At 58.6% G+C, this 12,665-nt stretch overlaps 1 protein-coding gene across 2 annotated transcripts in view; it reads right to left on the minus strand.

Annotated features, from left to right (window-relative positions):
• Positions 1-12,665, minus strand: part of NFIX (nuclear factor I X) — a 227,001-nt gene that overhangs the window by 192,093 nt on the left and 22,243 nt on the right. The window lies entirely within an intron of this gene.

Below are 12,665 nucleotides of genomic sequence, written 5' to 3' on the forward strand. Positions count from 1 at the left end.
GGCCAGACAAGTGGACCATTAGAACCACCATTCTCCTCCTTCCCCCGTTCTCACCTTGAATAGCCCCTTACTCAGAGAAGGACCCGACTGGGCCCGATTCACCAGGCTTTTACACCCGGGCAAAATGGGGTTGACAGAGCAGAGACTCAGACGCATAAATTTCAGAAGGCCGGGATCTGGTCCTGGAGAATTATGGGACAAAAGCAAAAAGTACATGGGTGGGGACAGCGAAACAGACAAAGAGAAAGAAACCTACACAGGAGAGAAGAAAAGTGTCACCTTTTCAAGTGCACAAGCCCAAACTCAAAGGCAGGGTCCCAATGTCCCTAGGAAAGTTATGGTCCAGTTCTGAATCTTGGGGCTACCTAGTAACACGAGAACGTGGCATTCAAAGCCTGGGTGAAGTTCTGCCCCCATTGTGAAAGCTGGGGCCAGGCTCCGATCAGAACGGCCAACTCGCAGTCTATCTCTTTAAAAAACTTTTGAAGAAACTCTAAAACCCATCAAAGTTCCAGTCGAGACGTTAGCCAAGAAAAACGTTACATCTTAGCCATTCGCTGTGTTCCAATGTATATTATATAGAGGATATAAAATGAACCCTGAATCAAAAATAAACCCCAGCCCGGGGTGTGTTTTCTACAACTGCAGACTTTTGGAAGCAATTTGCAAAAATGTGCCTTTAAAAAAAAATTGGCAAAACTTAAGAACAAAGAGAGAGAAAGGTTGAGAGGGAAAAAATGGCAGCGGTGGGGGAAATACAGAGAGATCGGATTGTAGGGGGGGCCATGACATGGGCTGAGATTTATGGAGTGTGATATGAGCTGGGAGAGGAGAAGGCTTTTGGAATGGCTGGGTTTGAATTTGGGAGCTGGGCTGGAAAGCCACAATTAGTTCCCTTTGATGCTTTGCCTCCATTAAAAGACACGGAGGGAGCTCGTAAATATCGCCTGAGGCAAGGCTGAGGGGAGGTCAAAGTTCAGCTGATCTGAGCAGATTCACCCCAAAAATGACCCCCCAGGCGAGGAGACGACACGCAGCAAACGCTTTGCGGAGGAGGTTTGAGTCCAGGCAGGTTTTCGCAGTGGGAGCTGGCCCAGCTGAAGCTGCGGTGGGGTTTTTTTGGAAGGCGTCTTGGCCGACAGGCAGCACCGGGGCCTGGGAGGGGGGGGAGAGAGACGCTGGGAAGAAAAGTGTGTTTCCACTTTGGGGTCGGTTTAAGGCTTGCACTGCAGCGCAGGGCTGGGAGCGAGAGGTGGCAGGGGCGGGAGCAGCTGCAGCACATGGGATGCCCACGCTGGGGCAGGGGACAATCACACTGGGGGGTGCCCTGCCGCCGAGGCCAAGCTCAGCTTCCATGTTGCAGGGCAGCTGTGGAGACAGGCCCACCTGCGTCACGCGGGCAGGCTCTGGGCTGCACGGCAGGTCTGGCATCATGCCCCTCCCACAGCAGCCTGAGGGTTTACTCTTCAGTCCCATTGTACAGATGGGGAAACTGAGTGACACGAGAGTCAAGAGGGATGAGGAGCCAATCAGAGTGCTCTGATCTCTAGGCTTCACCCCCTTGCAGAGCAAGGAATAGAACCCAGGAGTCCTGACTCCCAGCCCCAGCCCCTTCACTCTAACCCCTAGACCCCACTCCCCTACCAGAGCTGGGGATAGAACCCAGGAGTCCTGACTCCCAGCCCCAGCCCCTTCACTCTAACCCCTAGACCCCACTCCCTTCCCAGAGCTGGGGATAGAACCCAGAAGTCCTGGCTCCCAGCCCCCTGCTCTAACCCTTAGACCCCACTCCCTTCCCAGAGCTGGGGATAGAACCCAGAAGTCCTGGCTCCCAGCCCCGTACCTCTAGACCAGGGGTGAGCAAACTACGGCCCGGGGGCCACATTTAGCCGTTCAGACATTTTAATCCGGTCCTCGAGCTCCCGCCAGGGAGCAGGGTCCGGCGCTTGTCCCGCTCCACACATGCTGTGGCTCCGTGTGTCTCCCAGAAGAAGCAGCATGTCCCCCCTCCGGTTCCTACATGTAGGGGCAGCCAGGGGGCTCCATATGTTGCCCCCACCCCAAGCACCGGCTCTGCAGCTCCCATTGGCCAGGAACCGCAGCCAATGGGAGCTGCAGAGGTGGCGCCTTCAGATGGGGCAGCGTGCAGAGCTGCCTGGCCGCACCTCCGCATAGGAGCTGGAGAAGGGGACATAACACTGCTTCTGGGAGCTGCTTGAGGTAAGAGCCCCCTGGAGCCTGCACCCCGAACCCCTCCTGTACCCCAACCCCCTGCCCTAGCCCTGATCCCCTTTCTGTCCTCTGAGCCCCTTGGTCCCAGCCCAGAGCACCCTCCTGCACCCCAACCCCTCATCCCCACCCCAGAGTCCGCACCCCCAGCTGGAGCCCTCACCCCCCTGCACCACAACCCCTGCCCCAGTCTGGAACCCCCTCCCACACCCTGAACGCCTAATTTCTGGCCCCACCCCAGAGGCCTCAACCTTTCCCACACCCCAACCCCCAATTTTGTCAGCCTTCATGCCCTGCCATATAATTTCCATACCCAGTTTGCCCAGCCCTGCTCTAGACCCCACTAGCCTATCACTTTAGGGAACCCCTCCCTTCCTATCAGTCATGCAGACGAAATGAAGACACAGAGCTCCATCCCCAGTTACCTGTAGGGCCCTTCAGGATGCTCTGACAGTGAACGGGGGTACAAAACAGGGGGAGGGCACCCTGAAAATACCTTCTGCATACAGGCTGGAGTGTGAGTGTGACCCCTACATTATCTCTGCCCCCAGTGTAAGGGGCAAGGCCAGACAGCCCTGCGCTGTGGTGTTCCCTGCTCCCCAGGGGCCGTGGGGTGGGTCGGGGGCACGGACGGACAGACAGCCCTGCGCTGTGGTGTTCCCTGCTCCCCAGGGGCCGTGGGGTGGGTCGGGGGCACGGATGGACAGACAGCCCTGCGCTGTGGTGTTCTCTGCTCCCCAGGGGCCGTGGGGTGGGTCGGGGGCACGGACAGACAGACAGTCCTGCGCTGTGGTGTTCCCTGCTCCCCAGGGGCCGTGGGGTGGGTCGGGGGCACAGACGGACAGACAGTCCTGTGCTGTGGTGTTCTCTGCTCCCCAGGGGCCGTGGGGTGGGTCGGGGGCACGGACGGACAGACAGTCCTGCGCTGTGGTGTTCTCTGCTCCCCAGGGGCCATGGGGTGGGTCGGGGGCACGGACGGACAGACAGCCCTGCGCTGTGGTGTTCTCTGCTCCCCAGGGGCCGTGGGGTGGGTCGGGGGCACGGACGGACAGACAGCCCTGTGCTGTGGTGTTCTCTGCTCGCCAGGGGCTGTGGGGTGGGTCGGGGGCACGGACGGACAGACAGTCCTGTGCTGTGGTGTTCTCTGCTCCCCAGGGGCCGTGGGGTGGGTCGGGGGCACGGACGGACAGACAGCCCTGCGCTGTGGTGTTCCCTGCTCCCCAGGGGCTGTGGGGTGGGTCGGGGGCACGGACGGACAGACAGTCCTGTGCTGTGGTGTTCTCTGCTCGCCAGGGGCCGTGGGAAGCAGAGTCTTAGAAGAAGCAGCCCTCGAGCTGACCTACCATCGGGCTGTAGTTCCAGGCACGGTATTAACACAGGAAGGGCCGGAGGGAAGTGAATTGCATCAGGAACTTCTCATAGCTCTGAAGAGTTTGGGCTCAGGTTCAATTTGAGAATGAAGGTTTGTGGGGAAAGGAGCAGGTTTCGGATGGGACTTTCCCTGGCCAACCCAAGTTGACACCCCAGAAAGCCACTGCCTGGACTAGTGGTTAGCGCAAGGGGCTGGAAGTCAGGACCCCACTTCCACTGTTGACTCACTATGTGAGCTTGGGTGAGTCACCATGCCTCTCTCTGCCTCAGTTTCCCCATCTGTAACACAGGGATGACAATGACAACACCTCCCACCCTCCCCGTATTAGGACATTCTGATTTCCACCATGAGCAGCCCTTTGATGCCTCAGCAATTGCTGATCCCGACTGTCCTGCAGGGTGGGCTCTGGGGACAGTGTGAGGGAAGCAGGACCATTGAGTGTCCCTTGCAGTACTTCTGGGGCGGGGGGGAGCCTCCCTCTGCGAAGGGCGAACCCCAGCATAGCAGGGTTCGCCTCGTGTCTCCCTTGCAGTCAGCCCACAACCTCCTTCCGCGCCTCCTCTCTCACTCCCCGCTCAATTCTTTCTTTAATTAAAACCGGGTTTTTCCCCTGGCCGGCCAGGAGCGAGGCATGGAACCCATTATGCTGCCTCATTATTGTTCCAAACTTTCCCAAATGGCAGGTTATTAGGAGCAATAATCTTTCCTCGGTGCAGAAGCAGGGAGGCAGGGGGATATTAACCCCCTGCCTGACCCAGAAGCATGCCCATTGCGGGTGCGTCTGGGGGTGCATGGTAGCCAAGTCATGTGACCAAGTCATGTGACCTTCCATGGGTCACACGGGTGGAGGTTTAGGCGTCACACCCCTTCTGAAGTTTTGCTTTTCAAGCTCATTATATGTATGGGGGACTGACCCACACCACAGTCAAAGAGGAAAGAAGAGCCAATTGGAGTGCTCTAACCACTAGACCCCACTCCTTTCCCAGACCTCCCTGCTCTAACCACTAGACCCCACTCCCCTCTCATTGCTGGGGACAGAACCCAGGAGTCCTGACTCCTAGTCACGCTTGCTCTAATCACTGGACTCCACTCCATTCTCAGTGCCAGGAACAGAACCCAGGAGTTCTGCATGACTCCCATTCCCCACTGCTCTAATCACTAGGCCCCACTTCCCTGCAGCCCCTAAAGAGCATGGTCCAGCAGCAAGGAGCTGCAGCTGAGATTTTAGAAGGGAGGGATGGGCACAAGGAGCCCATCGATTTCTCCTCACCTCCAAAGAAAGCAGAGACAGATCAGCCAAGCGGGGCCAGCGAAGGGTTAAACCACCCAAGTGAGACCTTGGCTCTAAGCCTGGGAGATTTGGCTGGGTTTGAAAAGCCCGGGGGGGGCAAGGAGGGGGGCAAAAGCAGCTACTGTCCCAGCCAAGGGGGATTTTTTATGCTCCAGCGGGTGAAGAAGTAAAAGGGGACAGAGCCTCACCCACCCCCACCCCACATGCAATCCCAGTTGAAAAAAGGGGCAGGATCTAGGAGCAATACGGTAGGAATCCCCAGGCATTAGTCTCTTTGGGAGAGACTGGCCTCTAGTGGATGGAACCCAAACTGCAAATCTTTGTGTCCTAGACCCTGTACAGCTTACAGCTAAGGGAGAGTCTCCTTTAGCTCAGAGAGGGGTGACACTGTACCTCAGAACAGCACCCTGGAACCCCCATATTCACCACGGTGATAGGAGTATGATGTGTTTTGTACAATGCAGGCCTTGTGAGGTATTGTTTTAAAAGTCTTGATCTGATGAACCTGACTATGCTGTTGGATTGGCTGTGCGATCGTTGTACCAGGAGTTACGGCGTATTGCTGTGTGTGCTACTGAAATACGTGGGGAGGTGGGGAGACACCACAGCCGGCCTTTCAGTTGCAAGAAAGGAGCAGCCATCACTGGCCAGACAAGTGTTGATGGCCCATCAAGAAGAATCCACTCTCCCAGAGGCTCCTTAGAGAGAGCACGTAGGTAATGGGGACTGCCTGACCCCTGGGGGCTGACTGACCAATGGGGACTGCCTGACCCATGGGGACTGCCTGACCCCCACGTCAGGACAACTGGAAGAAAGTATAAAAGAGGGCAGTGACATCATCACTTGGTCTCTCCCCGCCCCGCCCCCCCCTGCCCCCCCATCTCAACACCTGGAAGATCATCTGGAAGAAAAAGCCTTTGCACTAGGGAGATTGGTCCCAGGCTGGAAGGGAATCCAGCCTGTGTATTGAGAACTGTGAGCTGCCTGTAACGTCTGTTGGGGTGAGAAATTGCTTGAGTCAAACCTTGCTTAGGCTGTTGAAGTTAGATTTAGACGGCGTTTCTATTTTTATTTCTTAGGTAACCAATTTTGATCTCTATGCCTGCTACTTATAATCACTTAAAATCTGTCTTTCTCTAGCTAATAAATCTGTTTCACATTTTACATTGAAGAGTGCGGTTTTAGTTGAAGTGCTCGGGGAATCTCAGCTCAGATTACAAAGGCTGGAGCATTTCCTCTTGCCTTTGAAGAAGTGGCAAACTAACTGATGAGCTCGCATTGTCCAAGGGAGTCTTGATCAGTGTCAAACGGTACATTATTGGGGTGCAAGGCCAGGGGCTGGGGTGACTGGCTGGTGCCTCTCTCTCTATGATTCATGAGTGGCTCAGGGAGCATTCATGCAGTTTTGCAGGGTGTTGGCTCCACATGCTGATGGCTGAGTGATCACAGTGCCTGGAGGGGTTTGCTGCTTGTCACTGGCATAGCACTAGGTGAGACAGCCCAGACTGGAGAGTTAAGGAGGCACAGCGGCACCAGTTCCAGTTCTGCCCTGGGGATCCCAGCACAGAGGCCTGGGCTTTTGAGCAGAAGAGGCCGGGTTCTAGTCTGGCTGTTGCTGTGAAATTCCCAGCTGGCTATGGGATTGTTACAGGCTCATTAGTGCTATACTAGAATGGGGGAAACTGAGGCATAGAGAAGGAAGGTGGCTTGAAGGTCAAGGAGCAGCAAAGCTAGGAGTAGAACCAGGAACTCATGGCTCTTAGTTTTACCACACACCCTGCTCGAACCGCTCGCCCCCTCCCCTCCCAGAGCCAGGAATAAAACCCAGGAGTCCTGATGCCCAGCCCACCCACCCACCCACCTCCAGCTCAAACCACTCGCTCCTCTCCCCTCCCAGAGCCAGGAATAGAACCCAGGAGTCCTGATGCCCAGCCCACCCACCTCCAGCTCTAACCGCTCGCCCCACTCCCCTCTTAGAGCCAGGAATAGAACCCAGGAGTCCTGATGCCCAGCCCACCCACCTCCAGCTCAAACCACTTGCCCCACTCCCCTCTTAGAGCCAGGAATAGAACCCAGGAGTCCTAATTCTCAGCCCACCTCCAGCTCTAACCACTCGCCCCACTCCCCTCCCAGAGCCGGGAATAAAACCCAGGAGTCCTGATGCCCAGCCCACCCACCTCCAGCTCAAACCACTTGCCCCACTCCCCTCTTAGAGCCAGGAATAGAACCCAGGAGTCCTGACTTCCAGCCCACCCACCGCCAGCTCTAACCACTCGCCCCACTCCCCTCTTAGAGCCAGGAATAGAACCCAGGAGTCCTGACTTCCAGCCCACCCACCGCCAGCTCTAACCACTCGCCCCACTCCCCTCCCAGAGCCGGGAATAGAACCCAGGAGTCCTAATTCTCAGCCCACATCCAGCTCAAACCACTTGCCCCACTCCCCTCTTAGAGCCAGGAATAGAACCCAGGAGTCCTAATTCTCAGCCCACATCCAGCTCTAACCACTCGCCCCACTCCCCTCCCAGAGCTGGGAATAGAACCCAGGAGTCCTGATTCCCAGCCCACATCCAGCTCTAACCACTCGCCCCACTCCCCTCCCAGAGCTGGGAATAGAACCCAGGAGTCCTGATTCCCAGCCCACATCCAGCTCTAACCACTCGCCCCACTCCCCTCCCAGAGCTGGGAATAGAACCCAGGAGTCCTGATTCCCAGCCCACCCTGCTGTAACTGCTTCTATAGGCCAAGCTCACTCCACAAGCCAGGGTTTCCTTGCATCCCTACACTGTCCCCACACACAAGCTCCCTGGTGCCACTCTCCTACCCCCTCTGTTTCAGGGACTCCCTGCAACCATCCCACCCGCTCCCTCACTCCAGGGCCTCTGTATCCCCTCATCTCCTCCCATGCCAGTGATTCTGTGTGGCCCCATTCCCCTCACACACACCAGGATTTCCCATTCTCCCCCACCCTATGCTGGGAGTGTGCCCCCACTCCTCCCCCTTTCCCCCCTCCCCCACTGTTCTTAGTCTCCTTTTTCCTTCATCTTCGCTTTCTCTTTCACAGCACCAACATTTTAAACTCCACTGGGGCGTGTTAGGCCGCAGGGTGTTACCTTCTGCCATCAACCGGCTCTTTGACCTATAGAGGATTACAGAGGTGGCTGAAGCTGTGGCTGTGCTAACCAGAGGCCAGGGGCTCCACGTGCCCCCATTTCCTCCCTCTTGGTTTTCCTGATTCCCCCCTGCCTCCCCCCCCAACAAATATCCATAGGGCTCTGCCCATGGATGCCTGGAATATTCCCTGAGATCTGGAAGTGATGGGATGCAATGTTCAAAAGTTATCGCATTACATCCAAGCAGAGAAATGCTACCCAGGTGCATGTCAGGGCCTCACAAGCTAGGCCAAATATTAATTTTATGACATAATATTCTCTCCAACATATAGTATATTTTGTATGTCATGGTATAATGTTTTGACATGTTTAGTCTAGAGAAGGGAAGGCGGGGGGGGCGGACATGATCACAGGTTGTTCTAAACAGTGCTCAGCTGTTCTCCACGCCCACAGAGGGGAAGACGAGGAGTCAGGGAGTCGGCTCACGGAGATTTATATTCAATAATAGGAAAAAAAATCTCTCTGTCTCTCTCAGGCTAGTTCAGGCTCTGGAACAGGTGACCAAGAGAGGCTGTGGGATCCCCGTCATTGGAAGATCTTAAGAACAGGTTGGACACACGCCTTCAGGGCTGGTCTAAGGATATTTTGTCCTGCCTCAGTGCAGGGAGCTGGCTCAGATGACCTCTCGAGGGACTGTCCGGCCTGAGGTTTCTGTGATCGAAAGGAAACGTTTTTACCTTATCAAAACAAAACATTTCCATTGCTCTGAATCAAACATTTCTGGAATGTTTGTTCCATGGGAAATTCCAGCTCCTCGTCCTTATTCAGAACAAATGTCGAAACGCGGGAATCCCCAGCAGATCAGATCAGAAATCCCGTTTTCTCTACCGCATCTCTGTGCCTCGTCTGCACCGGCCAATTAACCCGCACTAAGGTCGGGCAGGAATTTAATCCTGCTCAGCTCCAGGTACAGCTGTACTTATTCTGCAGTCAGAGGGCCTTACTCTGAATGTGCTTAATGCAGAAAGCTGGGAGCAGCTGAGCCCTGAGTCCAGCTTCGAGGACACAGCACCCCCTTGTGGGATTGTGAAGATGCCTCTGGCCCGACACCAGAAACCCCAAACCCTTCTTGAGCAAACACAATCTGCGGGGCGAGGGGGAAACTGGTGGCTGGTGGCATGTGTGTGTCTAATTTGAAATGGACCCGGTTAATTTCCTTCTAACTGGAGAGAGATTCCCCTTGGCCTACAGCCTGGGCAGGAGAAATGTCAGGCCAAAAGGGGGCAGGACTGGGGGGCCGGGGGAGCTGAGGAAGTCAAAAGGAGACTGAAATAGACCAGAGCTCCTGCAGCATTACCCTCAACCATCCCAGCATGGGCCATCTAGGCTGGCCAGGAGACCCAGCCACGGGCACCGGTATTTCCCATGGCACCTATGGGCGACTGCCAGCTGGTTTCATCACTCACCTGAGCATGGGGGCTCGGGGGCTGGGCTGGGCCCCCAGGGAACGCAGGCAGGGGAAGCAACAGGAAGGATGAGCAGCATGCACGGGGTAGGAGGAAGGAAGCGTCTTCCGCTGCTCCCTGAGTGAGAGCCAAGGTAAAGCCAGAGGTACGGGGCCAAGCTGAGCTGGGTGGGGAGATGAACTCCCACCTCCACCTCCACCCCCTTGGCTGAGCCAGTGTCAGGTCACCCCACGCCAGGCTGAGCTGGTCTCCACATTATGCCCCCTACCAGACCAGTCTCTGTGTCCGTCCCCCCCACGCACACACACACACAAGCCAGTCTCTACGCTGAGGACAAAGGAGAACCTGGTCTGTGGGGGGCCCTTTAGCTAGGCACACAGGGACATTCCCACTATGGTTTCTGACACACACACCCAGCTACCTTCTCCCCAAAGCATGCGGGACCCCAGCCCCCTCCCGCTGCCCCACAGGCTCCTGTTCAGTTACCAGTGCTGGGTTGAGGTCGATACAGACTCACACTGGAGCTGCACACACCTCACCAGGCACTGAACAAAGGCCCATGGCGAGCAGAGAGTCCTTATCCACAAGGGGGCACCCTGTCCGTCCAGGCCTGGCACTGTGGGGACTGCTCCATACTGCAGAGCAGAGCAGGTGAAAGGCTCAGGCATGCCAGACAGGAGGGGTATTTCAGCCAGCACCCTGCCCACCCCGGCGAGTGATTTCCATTGCATGAGCCCACTGGGGCAACTGGATCGAGACAAAGCGGATCAAATAAGGAACGTTCTGTTCCTGGTTGGTTCTGGCAAAAGGCCGGCAAGACCCATACGAGGGCAAAACCAGGAGATAAGGAGAGGTTCCCTTGCAGAGCTCTGCCAGTCCCCCACAACCCTAACCTGCACCCCCCCCCGCCGATATCCCAGCCCCAGGCTCCCACCCCCCAGCTCTTCTGGACCCTACAATCCCAATCCGCACCCACCTGCTAGCCCAGCCCTGGGCTCCCACTCCCCAGCTCTGCTGGTGCCCCTCAGTCCTGACTTGTAACCCCCTGCAGTCCCAGCCCGGGCCCCCTGACCCCCCAGCTCTGCCAATGCCCTATGATCCCAACCTGCAGCCCCCTGCCGTCCCAGCCCGGGCTCCCTGACCCCCCAGCTCTGCCAATGCCCTACGATCCCAACCTGCAGCCCCCTGCCGTCCCAGCCCGGGCTCCCTGACACCCCAGCTCTGCCAATGCCCTATGATCCCAACCTGCAGCCCCCTGCCATCCCAGCCCGGGCTCCCTGACCCCCCAGCTCTCCCAATGCCCCACGATCCCAACCTGCAGCCCCCTGCCTTCCCAGCCCGGGCTCCCTGACCCCCCAGCTCTGCCAATGCCCCACGATCCCAACCTGCAGCCCCCTGCCGTCCCAGCCCGGGCTCCCTGACACCCCAGCTCTGCCAATGCCCTACAATCCCAACCTGCAGCCCCCTGCAGTCCCAGCCCGGGCTCCCTGACCCCCCAGCTCTGCCAATGCCCTACGATCCCAACCTGCAGCCCCCTGCCGTCCCAGCCCGGGCTCCCTGACCCCCCAGCTCTCCCAATGCCCTACGATCCCAACCTGCAGCCCCCTGCCTTCCCAGCCCGGGCTCCCTGACCCCCCAGCTCTGCCAATGCCCTACAATCCCAACCTGCAGCCCCCTGCAGTCCCAGCCCGGGCTCCCTGACCCCCCAGCTCTGCCAATGCCCTACGATCCCAACCTGCAGCCCCCTGCTAGCCCAGCCCGGGCTCCCTGACCCCCCAGCTCTGCCAATGCCCTACGATCCCAACCTGCAGCCCCCTGCTAGCCCAGCCCGGGCTCCCTGACCCCCCAGCTCTGCCAATGCCCTACAATCCCAACCTGCAGCCCCCTGCAGTCCCAGCCCGAGCTCCCTGACCCCCCAGCTCTGCCAATGCCCTACGATCCCAACCTGCAGCCCCCTGCTAGCCCAGCCCGGGCTCCCTGACCCCCCAGCTCTGCCAATGCCCCACGATCCCAACCTGCAGCCCCCTGCAGTCCCAGCCCGGGCTCCCTGACCCCCCAGCTCTGCCAATGCCCCACGATCCCAACCTGCAGCCCCCTGCAGTCCCAGCCCGGGATCCCTGACCCCCCAGCTCTGCCAATGCCCTACAATCCCAACCTGCAGCCCCCTGCAGTCCCAGCCCGAGCTCCCTGACCCCCCAGCTCTGCCAATGCCCTACGATCCCAACCTGCAGCCCCCTGCTAGCCCAGCCCGGGCTCCCTGACCCCCCAGCTCTCCCAATGCCCTACAATCCCAACCTGCAGCCCCCTGCCGTCCCAGCCCGGGCTCCCTGACCCCCCAGCTCTGCCAATGCCCTACGATCCCAACCTGCAGCCCCCTGCAGTCCCAGCCCGGGCTCCCTGACCCCCCAGCTCTCCCAATGCCCCACGATCCCAACCTGCAGCCCCCTGCCGTCCCAGCCCGGGCTTCCTGACCCCCCAGCTCTGCCAATGCCCCACGATCCCAACCTGCAGCCCCCTGCTAGCCCAGCCCGGGCTCCCTGACCCCCCAGCTCTCCCAATGCCCCACGATCCCAACCTGCAGCCCCCTGACTGAGGGAGGGCTGCTCGGAGCTGAGCTGCAGTCTGCTATTGCAGGCAGGCTGGGGATGCCCCTTCACACGGCAGTTTTGCCCTCACCCTCCGCACTCGGGGAGCAGAGAGGAGCAGAAAGCCGGGTGCGAGCAGCTGGGAGCTCCCCCCCCCATCCTGCTGCGGGAAATGGCCGCTTCCCACGGCAGGAGGCTGCCCAAACCCTGCTGCGCCAGCCACAAACTGCTGGGCAAGGGCGCCCCCTGGTGCTCAGCGTGAGCACGCGTCCGGGAGCGGGGACTGGGCCCTGCCAGGACAAGCCATCGCTCCCCGCAGGGGTTCCCATTGGTTGGTGAGTGACTGGGGGGGGCAGCAGGCAGGGCAGCGGTGCAGGAGCCTCCAAGCAGCTCCACGGGTAACGGGACTCAGGGGCCAAAGGGGAGAGAAATTTGCCTGCCTGCCTGCCCATCTCTCTCCATCTCTCTAGCTACCAACCCTGCCTAGCGACCCACGGACAATGACACTACGTTGTCACGGAGCCCCCGGGCGCTGCTCTGGAGCTGCTCCCCACCAAGCCGGGCAGGACTCTGGGGAGCCTCCTCTCCCTCGGAGCAGCCTGTCCCCAGGGC

Source organism: Mauremys mutica, chromosome 20 (assembly GCF_020497125.1).
Source record: "Mauremys mutica isolate MM-2020 ecotype Southern chromosome 20, ASM2049712v1, whole genome shotgun sequence".
Classification (NCBI taxonomy): domain Eukaryota; kingdom Metazoa; phylum Chordata; order Testudines; family Geoemydidae; genus Mauremys; species Mauremys mutica.